The sequence below is a fragment of the Silene latifolia genome, chromosome 6 (genome assembly GCF_048544455.1).
Source record: "Silene latifolia isolate original U9 population chromosome 6, ASM4854445v1, whole genome shotgun sequence".
NCBI lineage: Eukaryota > Viridiplantae > Streptophyta > Magnoliopsida > Caryophyllales > Caryophyllaceae > Silene > Silene latifolia.
The window spans coordinates 64632655-64647205 of NC_133531.1; the positions used below are offsets into that span (position 1 = coordinate 64632655).

At 39.7% G+C, this 14551-nt stretch overlaps 1 non-coding gene across 1 annotated transcript; it reads left to right on the plus strand.

Moving 5' to 3' along the window:
- Positions 1 to 14209: 14209 nt before the first annotated feature.
- Positions 14210 to 14316, plus strand: LOC141589459 (small nucleolar RNA R71). Its single transcript, XR_012520396.1, has one exon. It is a non-coding gene; the product is annotated as a small nucleolar RNA R71 (small nucleolar RNA).
- Positions 14317 to 14551: the final 235 nt, after the last annotated feature.

The following is a 14551-nucleotide window of genomic DNA, read 5'->3' on the forward strand; positions in this document are numbered from 1 at the left end:
GTCGCTTTTGGTAGGAAATAAGTGATAGCCTTGCATTTTCATGGCAAAATGGAGCTAAATGGATCGCACCTAATGACCAAGCATCAAGGAGGAGACAATACTAGATGGTCTATGTAGATAACGAAGTAGATTGGGCAATGACGAAAGGATCCCTGCATCCCCGGATTGATCCTCGCGGATTATGACGGAAGAAAAGAAGAAAAGTTGTCTGCCATGGGATCCGAGCGGATCACAGACGATCCGAGCATCTCCCTTCACCACCATCCGAGCGTCCCGTGCTGAAGACGCTCATCCCGAAGCATGAAGATCTGAGCGTCTCCCCTGACAATCCGCTCGGATCAAAGTCCAGAGAGCCCGTGCCTATTCTCAAGACGCTCATCCCGTGCCAAGACTAGCAAAACGGAAATGCTCATTTCCTTGGAGAGGAGCAGTTCCTCAACTTTTCTTATGGGTCTTAATAGTCATTTAAGCCCTTAGTAACCCTAATCCTTGTACCTAATATTTAGTATAAATACCCCATTGTACTACTTAGATTAGTAAGCTCTCTTAATACTTTCTTAATCAAGTTCTAATCATTACTTAATCTTGTAATCAAATTTTAATCTAGTCTTAATACAAATATCAATACTTAATCTTTCCTTAATTTCTCTATTGTTCTTCATTTATTTTGGGTAATTAGAAGATTATTTGGGTTTATTTGGAGGATTTAAACCTTCCATCAATCATCAAGTACTTCTATTATTCTTTGCTTTATTATTTGGAATCATCTTCATAGGTATAATTCTCTCTTAACCTTGTTTAATTATTGTTAATCATTTTCATTTATTCATCATATTTTGCCTTGCTAGTATGATTGAAAACCTTGTTAGCATGTTAAACTTAATAATGAGTGAGTAGTTTTCTTAGCTAGGGTTAATGGGGAATTAGACGAAACCAACATGGGGATTGATTCATGCTTAATCTAATATGTTTTCATAATTAATTTGCTTGCTGGTTGTGATTTCAACTTATGCACATGTTATGTTTGATGAAATGCGAGCCTATGAATCCTTGCATTTTTTACCAATCACCTATCTTTTCAATGAGACTTGTAAGCTTATACACCAACTCGAGTCTTATTAGACCATGCATATAGTTGAATAGTAAGGACTAAGTCGACTTGTAGGTATTTTACAATCTAATCGATTCGGCTCCGGGACCCAAACCTTCCTAGGGATTGTAACCTTATACACCAACTTGATCCCATCACAACAATAATTGCTTGCTTATAACTTGAGAATATGTTTGTATGATCAACTCCCATGAATCCCCTATAAACCCATGACACCCTAGTGCTTTTAATCAATTGTTTACATCTCATTTTAATCACCTTGCTTGTCTTCATTACTTTGCTTTCATATTGTTAATTAGTTTAGTTGATCTCCTATCTCAACCCAAATTGTGACACCCTAAGACACAACCATTTGCATTTGAAAATCCTACATCAATACCCGTCCCTTGGGATCCGACCTTTACTTGCCTCTTTACTAAGAGTAATTTGTAAAGTTATAAATATTGTTTTGGTTAGGAAGCTTTTGACGACGAGTTTAAATCTAACACCAAAAATGGCGCCGTTGCCGGGGACGGTGTTAACTTGATTTGATTTTTATTAATTGTTTTTAGTTGTGTCTTTCCTTACCTTGAGGGAGAGCACTTCCTCAAGGTACTTCTTACCTTTTCTCTTAGTATACTTTGCAAGATGGATATTAGAGATTATTTTGTTGAGGATCACTTGAGTATCCCTTTCTTCAAAGACCCTTTGCAAGCATTGAAAGCCTTAGAAGCAAGTGAGGCCAAAAATAAGCATTGGGAATTGGAAGTAGATCTCCTTGAGGCCGCTTTAGCCAACAAAGAACTTACTTATGAGCAATCCGTATTCATACATGACATTCTTGAGGAAGCATCCCAATCCATTGAAGATGAACAAGCAACCGAAGATCATACCATACAAGCCGAGGAGCTAGATGAATTTGTCATGGAATTTGAGTATGATGAGGTTGATGAACTTGAAGAACAAGTTGAATATGCCATGAGGATGGAATGTATAATGGAAATGGAGCAAATCCTTAATGAACCCTCAATGGAGGAAAATGAGGTACCAACTTCAACTCTAAAACCCCTTCCCCCAAATTTGAAATATTCTTACCTTGATGAATCTAAAACTAAACCTGTGATTGTTAATGATAAACTTGATGAGAACTAATTGGAAAGTTTGCTTGATGTGTTGAAACAACATGAAAAGGCTATAGGTTATAGTCTAGATGATCTTAAGGGGATAAGTCTCGATTTTTGCATGCATAGAATTCATCTAGAAGAAGACCATGGGCCTATAATCCAATCCCAAAAGATATTAAACCCCCACATGCAAGAAGTTGTAAAAGCGGAGGTTATGAAATTACTTGATGCGAGAATCATATATCCTATATCGGATTCTTTGTGGTTTAGCCCCGTTCAAGTGGTACCTAAGAAAGGATGTACCGCGGTGGTAACAAATGATAAAGAATGAGCTAATACCCACAAGGAAGATCACCGGTTGGCGTATGTGTATTGACTATCGTAAATTGAATTCCGCAACAAGAAAGGATCATTTCCCCTACCATTCATTGACCAAATGATTGAGAGGTTAGCCTCTAACAAATTAATTTGTTACCTTGACGGGTATTCGGGATTCTTCTAAATCCCGATACATCCGGATGACCAACATAAGACCACTTTCACATGCCCTTACGGTACTTTTGCATATAGGAGAATGCCTTTCGGGCTATGTAATGCCCCCGCTACTTTCCAAAGATGCATGATGAGTGTTTTCTCCGATTATCTAGAAACCATAATGGAAGTTTTTATGGACGATTTTAGCGTTTATGGAAAAGACTTTGACTCATGCTTGCATACCTTTCTCTTGTATTGCAAAAATGTGAAGATGTTAATCTTGTTTTGAATTGGGAAAAGTGTCACTTCATGGTCAATGAAGGTATTGTTTTGGGTCATTTAATCTCAGAAAAGGGCATTGAAGTCGACAAAGCTAAGGTTGAGGTGATAGAGAACTCCCACCTCTCGTGAATGTTAGAGGGGTGAGAAGCTTTCTCGGTCACGCGAGTTTCTATCGCCGTTTCATAAAAGACTTCTCAAAAATCGCGAAACCCCTCACTCAACTTTTGCTTAAAGATGCCCAATTCCAATTCACTAATGAGTGTGTTGAATCCTTTAATAGAATTAACGAAGCACTACTCTCGGCACCAATCATCCAACCACCAAATTGGGAATTACCATTTGAGATCATGTGTGATGTGAGTAACTACGCCGTTGGAGCGGGTCTTGGCCAACGGGTAGGAAATGCTTTGCATGCTATCTATTACATAAGCAAGACTCTTGATTCCGCACAAGTGAGCTATGACACTACCGAGAAGGAACTCCTTGCCATTGTCTATGCCTTAGATAAATTCCGTTCCTATTTGCTAGGATCAAAAGTGATTGTTTTCTCGGACCATCGTGCTCTTAGACATCTCTTGATAAAGAAAGAAGCAAAGCCAAGATTGTTGAGATGGATTTTGCTACTCCAAGAATTCGATTTAGAGATAAGAGACAAGAAGGGAGCCAAAAATGTGGTAGCGGATCACTTGTCAAGAATTCGATTCCATAGTGATGAGGGAGAGACACCGATCAATGACTCTTTCCCCGATGATATCTTAAAAGCCATCCAATCACAATTTGAGAGGAACACCACACCGTGGTTTGTTGACTATGCTAACTACATTGTGGGAGGAGTCCTTCCTCCAAATTTGAACTACAATTAAAGAAAGAGATTCTTGTTTGAAGTAAAGAGATACTTTTGGGATGATCCCAATCTTTACTAGGAATGTAGTGATGGACTTTACCGAAGATGCATAACCCAATGGGATGTTCAAGGTGTTTTGGAGGGATGTCATTCATCACCTTATGGAGGGCATCATGGAGCACGAAGAACTATTGCTAAAGTCCTTCAATCAGGTTTCTTTTGGCCTACCATGTTTGAAGATGCTAGAGAGTTTATTCTCCATTGTGATCCTTGCCAAAGAACCGGGAACATTTCTTGGAGAAATGAGATGCCACAACGAGAAATATTGGAAGTAGAAATTTTCGATGTATGGGGAATTGACTACCAAGGACCATTTGTATCATCTCAAGGAAACAAATACATTCTCGTAGCCGTTGATTATGTATCAAAATGGGTAGAGGCAATTGCCACTCCAACCGATGACGCCAAAACGGTTACTAAGCTTCTCAAGAAAATAATTTTCCTAAGATTCGGAGTCCCTAGAGCAATCATTGGTGATGGAGGGACACATTTCCAGGAAAAGAAGCTCACATCCCTTTCGGCAAAATATGGTGTTCAACATAGGACTGGCTTGGGATATCATCCTCAAACAAGCGGTCAAGTTGAAGTTTCAAATAGAGAGATCAAACAAATTCTTGAAAGATTGTTAACAAGACTCGTAAGGATTGGAGTATGAAGCTTGATGACACTCTATGGGCTTATAGCACAACCTATAAGACTCCCATAGGAGCCTTCCCTTACAAGCTAGTCTATGGAAAAGCATGTCATTTGGCAATTGAGCTAGAATACAAAGCTTTTTGGGCAATCAAAGCTCTCAACCTTGATCTCAAGCTAAGTGGCCAAAAGAGGATAATGGAAATCCAAGAGTTGGAGGAATTCCGACTACAATCCTTTGAAAATGCCAAGATCTACAAAGAAAGGACAAAGTTGCTTCATGATAAAGAATAAAGCAAAAGGCCTTGCACAAGGGAGACAAAGTCCTTCTATTTAATTCCCGATATCGACTCTTTCCCGGGAAGTTGAATTATAGATGGATGAGTCCCTATGTCATTACCGAGGTAGGAAAATATGGAGACTTTGAGATAAAGTCGGAAGATGGAAACAAATTCAAAGTCAATGGGCAAAGGTTGAAACCATATTATGAGGGAGCATTCATTGGAGAAGTCGAGGCCATTCACCTCGGGCCTCTCCCTCCATGATAAGACCATCAAGGAAAGAAAGTTTGGTGGAGTCCTCTCCAAACCACCATTTGTAAATATACTAACTCTTCTCACTTGTATTTTTAACTTTATTGCATTTTAATAAGAAGCATGATTCTTGACATGAGAGTGGGTGAGGGAGGATCACTAACCCTTTTTGATGAATGAAGGATTTAGATATTCAAGTATAGGGAAGCACTTTTATCAAGTGAGGAAGAAGAAGACCAAAGGAAGAGATTCCCACGGGCAGATCTGAGCCTGTGAGAAAAACAGGCAACTCGAGCGTCCCAGTATCGATCCGAGCGTCTTAGGCATATATCCGAGCGTCCTGGGCGCTATCTGCTCGTGTTGGGGTACCTGGAAGCTGGAGAACCTGCACTGACTATGCATCCGAGCGTCCCAAGAATAAGACGCTCGTCTCAAGCAAAGACGCTCGTCGCAGTAAAAATCCGAGCGTCCTGGCTACTTCAAAATATGGGATTTTACTCTGACTATGGATCCGAGCGTCCCGTGCTCGATCCGCTCGTCTCCTAGAGCTATGATCCGAGCGTCCCGTACTCGATCTGCTTGTCTACCTGCCATCCTGCTCTTCTATTTTCTGGACAATTAAAACCCCTCCCCACCACACATTTCGTGACACCTCATCCTTCCTTCCTGGTTCGACGGTTTAAAACTTGTCGTCAAAAGTTACCCAACCAAAACAATATTTATAACTTCACCAACTACTCTTAGTAAAGAGGCAAGTAAAGGTCGGATCCCAAGGGACGGGTATTGATGTAGGATTTTCAATTGTAAATGGTCGTGTCTTAGGGTGTCACAATTTGGGGTTAGCAAGGTAGATAGAATGAAGATGTAAACAATTGATTAAAGGCACTAGGGTATCATGGGTTCATAAGGGAATACATGGGATTTGATCATACAAACATGTTCTCAAATTATAAGCAAGCAATTATTGTTGTGATGGGATCGAGTTAGTGTATATCTTACAATCCATAAGAAGGTTTGGGTCCCGGAGCCGAATCGATTAGATTGCACAACACCTACAAGTCGACTTAATCCTTCCTATTTAACATTATGCATGGTCTAATGCGGCTCGAGTTGGTTTATGTATGTCTTACAAGCTTCTTTGAAAAGATAAGTGATGGGTAAAAAAATGCAAGGATTCATAGGCTCGCATTTCATCAAACATAACATGTGCATAAGTTGAAATCACAACAAGTAAGCAAATAAATTATGTAAACATATTAGATTAAGAATGAATTATTCCCCATGTTGGTTTCCCCTAATTACCCATTAACCCTAGCTAAGGAAACTACTCACTCATGATCAAGTTTAACATGCTAACATGGTTGTCAATCACATTAACAAGGCAAAACATGATGAATGAATGTAAAAGATTAACAATAATTAAAGCAAGGATTAAGAGAATTATACCTACGGAGATTCCAAAATAATAATGCAAAGAATAATAGAAGTACTTGATGATTGATGGAAGGTTGTCAATCTCCCAATAAACCTTAATGATATTCTAATAAACCAAAATAAATGATGAACAATAGAGAAATTAAGGAAAGATTAAGTATTGATATTTGTATTAAGACTAGATTAAGAGTTGATTATAAGATTAAGGAATGATTACTAATTGATTACAACTTGATTACTAGATGATGCTAATCTAGGTAGTACAATGGGGTATTTATACTAAAGATTAAGTACAAAGATTAGGGTTACTAAGGGCTTAAATGACTATTAAGTCCTTAAGAAAAGTTGAGGAAATGCTCCTCTCCAAGGAGATGAGCATCTCCGTTTTAATAGTCTCGCCATGATCCGAGCGACTTGAAAACAGGCGCGGGCTCTCTGGGGTACGATATGAGCTGATTGTCAAGGGAGACGCTCGGATCTTCTTGCTTCAAGACGAGCGTCTTGGGCACGGGACGCTCGGATGGTGGTGGAGGGAGACGCTCAGATCCTCTGTGATCCGCTCGGATCCCTGGGCAGACAACATTTCTTTTTTTCTTCCTTCATAATTCGCGAGGATCAATCCGGGGATGCAAGGATCCTTTCGTCATTGCCCGTTTCACTTTATTATCTACATAGGCCTTCTAGTATCGCCTTCCCTTTGATGCTTGGTCATTAGATGCGATCAATTTAGCTCCATTTCGCCATGTAAATACAAGGTTTGCACTCCTCTCCTACCAAGGAAACAAAAACTCAAAGAATATGTAAAATGGGAAACTAAAGATAGTAAATGACCCAATTATGCACTATAAAACATAGGAACGAGGCTAATTCGGGGACTAAATGTGCTCAAATATGTGTCACATCAAACATCCCCAAACCGAACCTTTTCTCGTACCGAGTAAAGAGGTGACAAAAACTTGGACCCTTATTCAAAATAACCTACTAATATAGCCGATGTGAGATAATTATCAGGTCTCACTCCACCCCTTCAACTCACAACAAGACAACTATGAGGTAGGATGCCTTCTTGCAAGGCAAGGTGAGGCTTGCCAAAATGTCGATACATCCAATCATTAATGCACACAAATAAAGTAATGAATGCATCTAAAAAAATGAATAGCCACTTTCCTCATCTAAGTGGCGGAAGTTATCTACAAGGGAAGCAATCTAAGGGTACACATTCCATCATAGATACGGTTTCGTCAAACTACTAAGCCTAGAAGGATACCAATAAATCACCTCCAAGTTGTGTCAAGCTAGGGTACCTTTGTCCTCAATCGTTAAATGTTTTCATCAAGAGTATGCTCCCTATGGTGTTAGAAACACTGGAGGATCGCGGAATTCCCCTTCTTGCCTAGACAAGAAGAAGGGTCGTCCCCTCTCTACCATGCACAAAAGTGGATACGACGGAAAAGGGATCAATAGAATTTGAGTTTCATGTGGGAGTTTGCTTTTTGTTGTTGTTTTTCCCTCCAATTTCTTGTGGCATTCGACATTTTGAGAACAATTTCTTTTTGCCATTTCTTTTGATGTTTGACATTTCAGCACTTGACAATTTCAACATTTTCTTGCATTTTCTTTTGAACATTTTCAAAGCTACCCCATTTGTAGTGAGGGTGCTTGTATTTGAAGCATAGGAGTTTTCATTTTTGTTACTCCTCTTTCCTTTTTGATGCAATTGCAAGCCTTTTCTTTTCATTTCAATTCTTGAACTCAAATTTGAACAATTTTTGTGCCCATTCCCTTCTTGATGACAAAAATGTGGTAGAATATGGATGATGGTTGCATGGTTTCAAGGGTCACCTTGGAATAAACGGTAGAGAAGGAGTTATCACACCACAAGGTACTCTTGACTAGGCCTTAATCCATGGGTCAAAGGATACTAGCATATCACATCCTAGGGTGTTTTACAAGTATTCTAACAAGCAAAGTCTCAAGAAGAAAAAGTATCTACAAGGGCCTATATACACTTGTCAAGCTTTTCAAATAGATGCTTTCACAAAATATTTTCCTAAATGCAACTATATGCCATGATGCAACTAACATATATACAACCTAATGCATATGCTGCTACCAACTAGTATGCCAAATAATCTAAATGCAATCCTATAATCACATTGTTTATATCGAATCAGTCAAAATAAAGCCACATTGTCATTAACATAAAGAGGAAAAAGGAGATTGGAAAGATCATACCATGCGGTCTTCAATATCCTCATGTCTCGGATGTGGCGTAGTCGATCAATGTGAAAAAGGATAGACAAACACAATATATACACAAGACTACACTACAAAGGAAATGAACATGTTTTTGCATTTTTCAAAAAATTTCAATTTTTATCACTTTTTTGTTTTATAAAAGTCATGTTAGAATTTCCCATCCTCACACTAGTATGGACATTGTCCTCAAATGCCAATACGATAGGAAATTATGCAAGCTATATGAAAATGCATGATTTCTATACTAAATGAAAATTATATGATATATGAACAAAAGTGAATGCAAACTAAGCTATGCTATATGATGCATGAATTTTTGTTTTTTTGGAGAGCATAATTTAAATTAACTCCCAATACTTATGCTTGAACATCCCCAAACCAAGTGAGAGTGAGGGAGTTCATGCATAAAAGATGCTATGCATGCAACTAAACTTGTCATTTTGGATTTTTCATGGTGGGAACAATAAAAGACACCTCAATGGGATCGAGGTGGGAGTCCTCTAAGGGTTGCTAGGACTCGAACTCATGATCAAGATACAAATTTAAAAATAAGAGAAATGAACAAAGCTAAAGGAGGTGTAGGAGACTCACAATGTATTGTGACATCCTCCAAAGAGCTTGCTAATCCTCAATCATCGCCCATAGCGACATCACTATCATCTCCTTCATCATCACCAACTTCCTCACTAGCATCATCATCATCATCTACCTCCATAGACCCGGAGGCTTCACCACTATCACTTGAGCTTTCTTCTTCTTCCTCACTTCCCTCTTCTTCCTCACCTTCTTCATCTTATTCTCCACCACTCTCAACAACAACCTCCTCATCACCCATGCTAGCTTCCCTAGGAGCATTAGGAAAGAAAACATCCCTATCCGCCCAACTAGGCAAAGGACATGATGGGTCAAGAAGTCCTTGCCTAGCTAGGTGTAATAGGGGCGGATATTGAGCTCTATATGCATTGACTCGATCTTCATGGGCTTGCTTATGCATTTCTTGCATCAAAAGAGTCAAGTAATCATTCCCCACCGTAACATTTTCGAGTCGGAATTCATGGTAGGTGAACGGGTAGGGTGGAGTGACAATAGAGGAGGAGGGCTCGGCAATGGCCTCCCTATGGTGTTGCATTATGGACTCGGCTTCCTCGGAGAGTGGGAGAATATAGTGCGGGCTTCGGACATTTAGTCGGCAAATTTTGTTCGGTAGAATGAAGGACTTGGCATCTTTTGTAAGCCACTCAAATTTGTTGTCAAGGGTGTCATTCTTGACCCAATGGAATTTGTGAACCATAGTGGCTAGATCAATGAGGTGGCCTCCCTTAACCGGCTTATAAGTGTCATCTTTATTGAAATTCCGGTTGAAGTGCTTTGCCAACCATGTTACCAATCCCCCATTTACTATAAAGGCCACGCCTTCCTTGCCATGATCGATATTAAGCCACCTTTCGATTAAAAGTTGAAGGATATTGTATTTCTTGGTGAACTTCTTATCGATATTCAAGGTTGACTCGAGATAGATGAAATCAAGTTCGGTAAAGTGATTTGTCCCCTTCCTAGAAATAAGAGTATTTCCCATAACCTTGTGCCACACCCTTATGCCCGAGTGATGAACATAAAGGGCACGACATTCATGGAAGGACTCGAATTTCCTTCTAGTAATAGCTTTCCACAAAGGGGCGGGATCATATTTTGTTGAAGGTTTCTTCACATAAGTCGAGTCATTATCAAGACCGAAAACTTTGCCAAACTCATTAAAGGACATCTTCCTTTGAATTCAATGTTCGTTCGAGTCTCCACCTTTGTAACTTTTAACGAACTTAGAAATTCCAAGGTGAGGGAGGGGTAGGTCAATTCTTGCATATTAAACAATGTAAGCAACCCCATAGACTCAAAGAAATTCTTGGTTCTTTCAAGGACACCCAATTTGGTCAAGGTATCTTGGCAAATAAACTTGGTGGGTAAAATCGATTTCTTAGCAAGAGACACAAATTTTTTCCTATGAGCATCGGATGTGAAAATTAGCTCCGGATATTCCTGTAGTTGCTCAATAACCGGAATAGAAGTAGTAGTTTCCACCATAAGAGTTTCTTGAATTTTCATTCTTGCTTGTTGAACCACCAAAGCCTTTGAAGCTTGAAGAGCTTGTTACCTCTTTGAAAGATTTGATTTTGTAGGTGCCTTGTTTCCACCTTTAGTCCTAGCCATAGTTCTTCTCCTTTTATATATCAACAACCAATGATTTGCTTGAATTCTTCTATTATCCTCAAGCTTCAATGAATCCAAAATCGATTTAGGATTTTTGAAATTTGCCTTTAACCCTAGAAAATCGATTCAATTTTTGAGGATTTGGATGTTTGAATGGCTTTTTTTTATAGAGGAGTGAATTGTTTGAGTTTTGAGGAAGTAAGATTTGGGTGAATTTGGTTGAGGAAATTGATTTTTGTGGATGGAGGAATTGAGGGTTTTGAGGTTTTGAGGTTTTGAATGTGTGTTTATGTTTTGAATGAAGGAAATAAAATGGGGAAAGGGGGTTTTAATCCCGTGTTTTTGAATTGCAGCAGAGGGAGACGAGCGTCTGCAGCACGGGACTCTCGGATTGTTACCCAGTCAGTTTTATAAAATGTAACCCATGCTGAGACGAGCGTCTTCAGGAGGAGACGAGCGTATTGCTGGATGGAGACGAGCGGATTCCTTTGAGGATGCTCGTATTCAAGGTCAGGGTGAAATCCCAGATTCTGATATAACCAAGAAGAGCGGATCTTTACTGAGACGAGCGTCTTTTGGTTGAGATGAGCGGATTCCTAAGGAGACGCTCAGATTCTTACCCTGTGCAAATTCTTCCTTTTCAGCTCTGCCAGGACGAGCGTATTTTTCTCATGACGCTCGGATTTTTATCCAAGACGAGCGGCTTCTTCTTGAGACGCTCGGATTGCTCCTGTACCTCACGGGTTCAGTTCCACCCGTGGGTATTTTCATAACCCAAGTCATTTCCTCTTTATTCCTTTGGTCTTCATTGTGGGGGCACTACGAAGGCTTGGATAGCCTAGGAAATTACTATCCCCACACTAATCAAAACACTACGCATCAAGAAACATATAAGTCCCTCCCTCACATTCTCTCAAAATGATAATCTTGATCAATGTAAAATGGTAAATCCAAAAATTGACAAAAAGGCTATAAGTAAAATGCAAGTTAAGGGGTTAGAATATTTACAAATGGTGGTTTAGGGAGGGCTCCACCAAACTCTCATTCATGTATGAGATATCAAGGAGGCATAGCCAAGGTGTTGTTGATGTTCCTCAACACCTTGAAGAAGTAGTCGAAGGCTTGTTCATTGTCATTATAAAGATCTTCAATAGACCTTTGCATATGTTGTTTTTCATTATGATGATTTGAGTTAACATGATCACCAAAGCCTTGGTCCATAGCATTGTCAATATAAGGATTGACTAATCCTTCGAATTCATCATCCCATAGACCACATACTTCATTAGCTTGCTTCCCAATAGTATCATGAGTTGATGAGAACAACTCCTCTTCCTTCTTGTCATTATGGCGAATGAGGCCTTCTTCTTCTCTTGTCATGAGTGGTGGTGAGCTATTCAAGCTCTCATTCTTGTTGAAACTTTCTTTCACTTTGGATGGAGCATCTTAAAGATTATCCACTTTCTTCTTCCATATGGGTGGTGATTCTTTACCCATAGCTTGTTCTTTGCGTTGAGATGCCAACTTCTTCCTGTCACTTTCTCAGCTATAATGATCAATCATGAAACATGGCTCATGTAAGCGGGGAGCTCTCATTATCTTGTCAAGGTTAAAAGTGATTGTTTCATCTCCCACTTCAAGTGTGAGCTCTCCATGTTTCACATCAATCACAACTCCCGTGGTGTGTAAGAATGGTCTTCCTAAAATAATAGGAATGTTGGATTCTTCCTCCATGTCAACAATAACAAAGTCCACCGGGATGAAGAACTTGCCAATTCTTACCGGCACATCCTCCCACACGCCTAAAGGTGTCTTCGTTGACCGATCCGCCATTTGAAGTGTGATATTAGTGCACTTGAGTTCTCCCATTCCTAGCCTTTTGCACACCGAGTATGGCATGACACTCACACTTGCCCCAAGGTCACATAAAGCTTTGTTGATTGTAATGTCTCCAATGGTCCATGGAATAGAGAAACTTCCCAGATCCTTGAGTTTTGAAGGTGAACTTCCTTGTAGAATGGCACTACTCACCTTAGTGAACGCAATAGTCTCTAGCTTCCGGATGGATTTATTCTTTGTAAGAATATCTTTCATGTATTTCGCATAGGCCGGAACATGATTGATTAGTTCCATGAATGGAATTGAGACTTCCAAGTTCTTCACAATCTCCATGAACTTTCCAAGTTGTTCATCGAACTTAGGCTTAGCTTGACGACTTTGAAATGGAAGTCTAATCACAATAGGCTCTTTCTCCTTAGCCTTCTCTTCATTCTTCTTCTTTGAAACTTCTTGAATGGTGGTGGGTTCTTCTTCTTTCTTAGAGTTTTCAACTCTTTCCTTGTCACTAGCATTCACAACATCTTCATCAATGGGCCTCTTCGGCCCTTCATACCTTGTACCACTCCTCAAATCGATGGCACTCAGCGACTCATGTCTTGGGGGATTACCTTGAGGTGGTAATTGCCCCTTTTGTCTTTGAGAACCAGAAGATGCTAATTGAGACATTTGGGTTTCCAACATCTTTGTGTGAGCTAGTATGTTGTTGATGGTGATGTCTTTTACTTGGCTATCCTTTTGAATTTGAGTGAAAAATTCTTGTTGGTTCTTTTGCATTAGGAGGACCGCTTTTTGAACATCAAAACCTTGGTCATTTGTTTGATTGTATGGAGGTTGATTTTGATAACTTTGGTTTCTATTTTAAAAGGGTCTTTGAGCTTGGTTTCTCATTGGAGGTGGGGTGTATGCTTGAGGGTTTTGAACATTTTGACTTTTGTATGAAAGATTGGGGTATAATTTGGTGTTCTCATTGTAATATTTTGAATAAGGGGTGCCACTTTTGTATGCTTGGAAAGCATTCACTTGTTTACTTGTTCCCCTACATTCACTTTGGTCATGTCCCAAAGTTCCACAACTCTCACATACTCCACTTGGAATTGATGATGATGCCACCATAGCATTAACATGTTGCTTGGGTGATTTGGAGGCCTCTTCAAGTTTAGCCATGGCCTTCTCAAACTTCAAATTAATGGTATCAATATGAGCACTAAGTTGAGCACCCAATTGAGTAATTGAGTCCACCTCATGCTTTCCTCCTCTAGTAGCCTTCCGAGGTCTACTATATTGTGAGTTATGGACCGCCATTTCCTCAATTTTGTTCCATGTTTGATTGTCATCAACTTCGGTGAACATACCATTTGATCCCATATTGAGAATGTTTCGGGAGTCTTCATATAGACCATTCCAAAATTGTTTTACAAGGAACCACTCGCTAAGTCCATGGTGCGGACAAGATCGACAAGTGTCCTTGAATCTCTCCCATGCTTCATACAAATATTCCTCATCCCTTTGTTTGAACCCGGTGATTTGGGCTCTCAACATGTTAGTCTTCTCCGGAGGATAGAACTTCTTGTAGAAAGCAAGTGCCAATTTCTTCCAAGAATCAATACCAAGAGTTGCCTTATCTAGGCTCTTCAACCATTGTTTCGCGAAACCAATCAAAGAAAAAGGAAATAAGACCCATCGGATTTGGTCTTGAGTAACTCCAGTTTGAGAAATTGCATCACAATAGTCATAAAAAGTCTCCACATGAGAATGAGGGTCTTCACTAAGCATC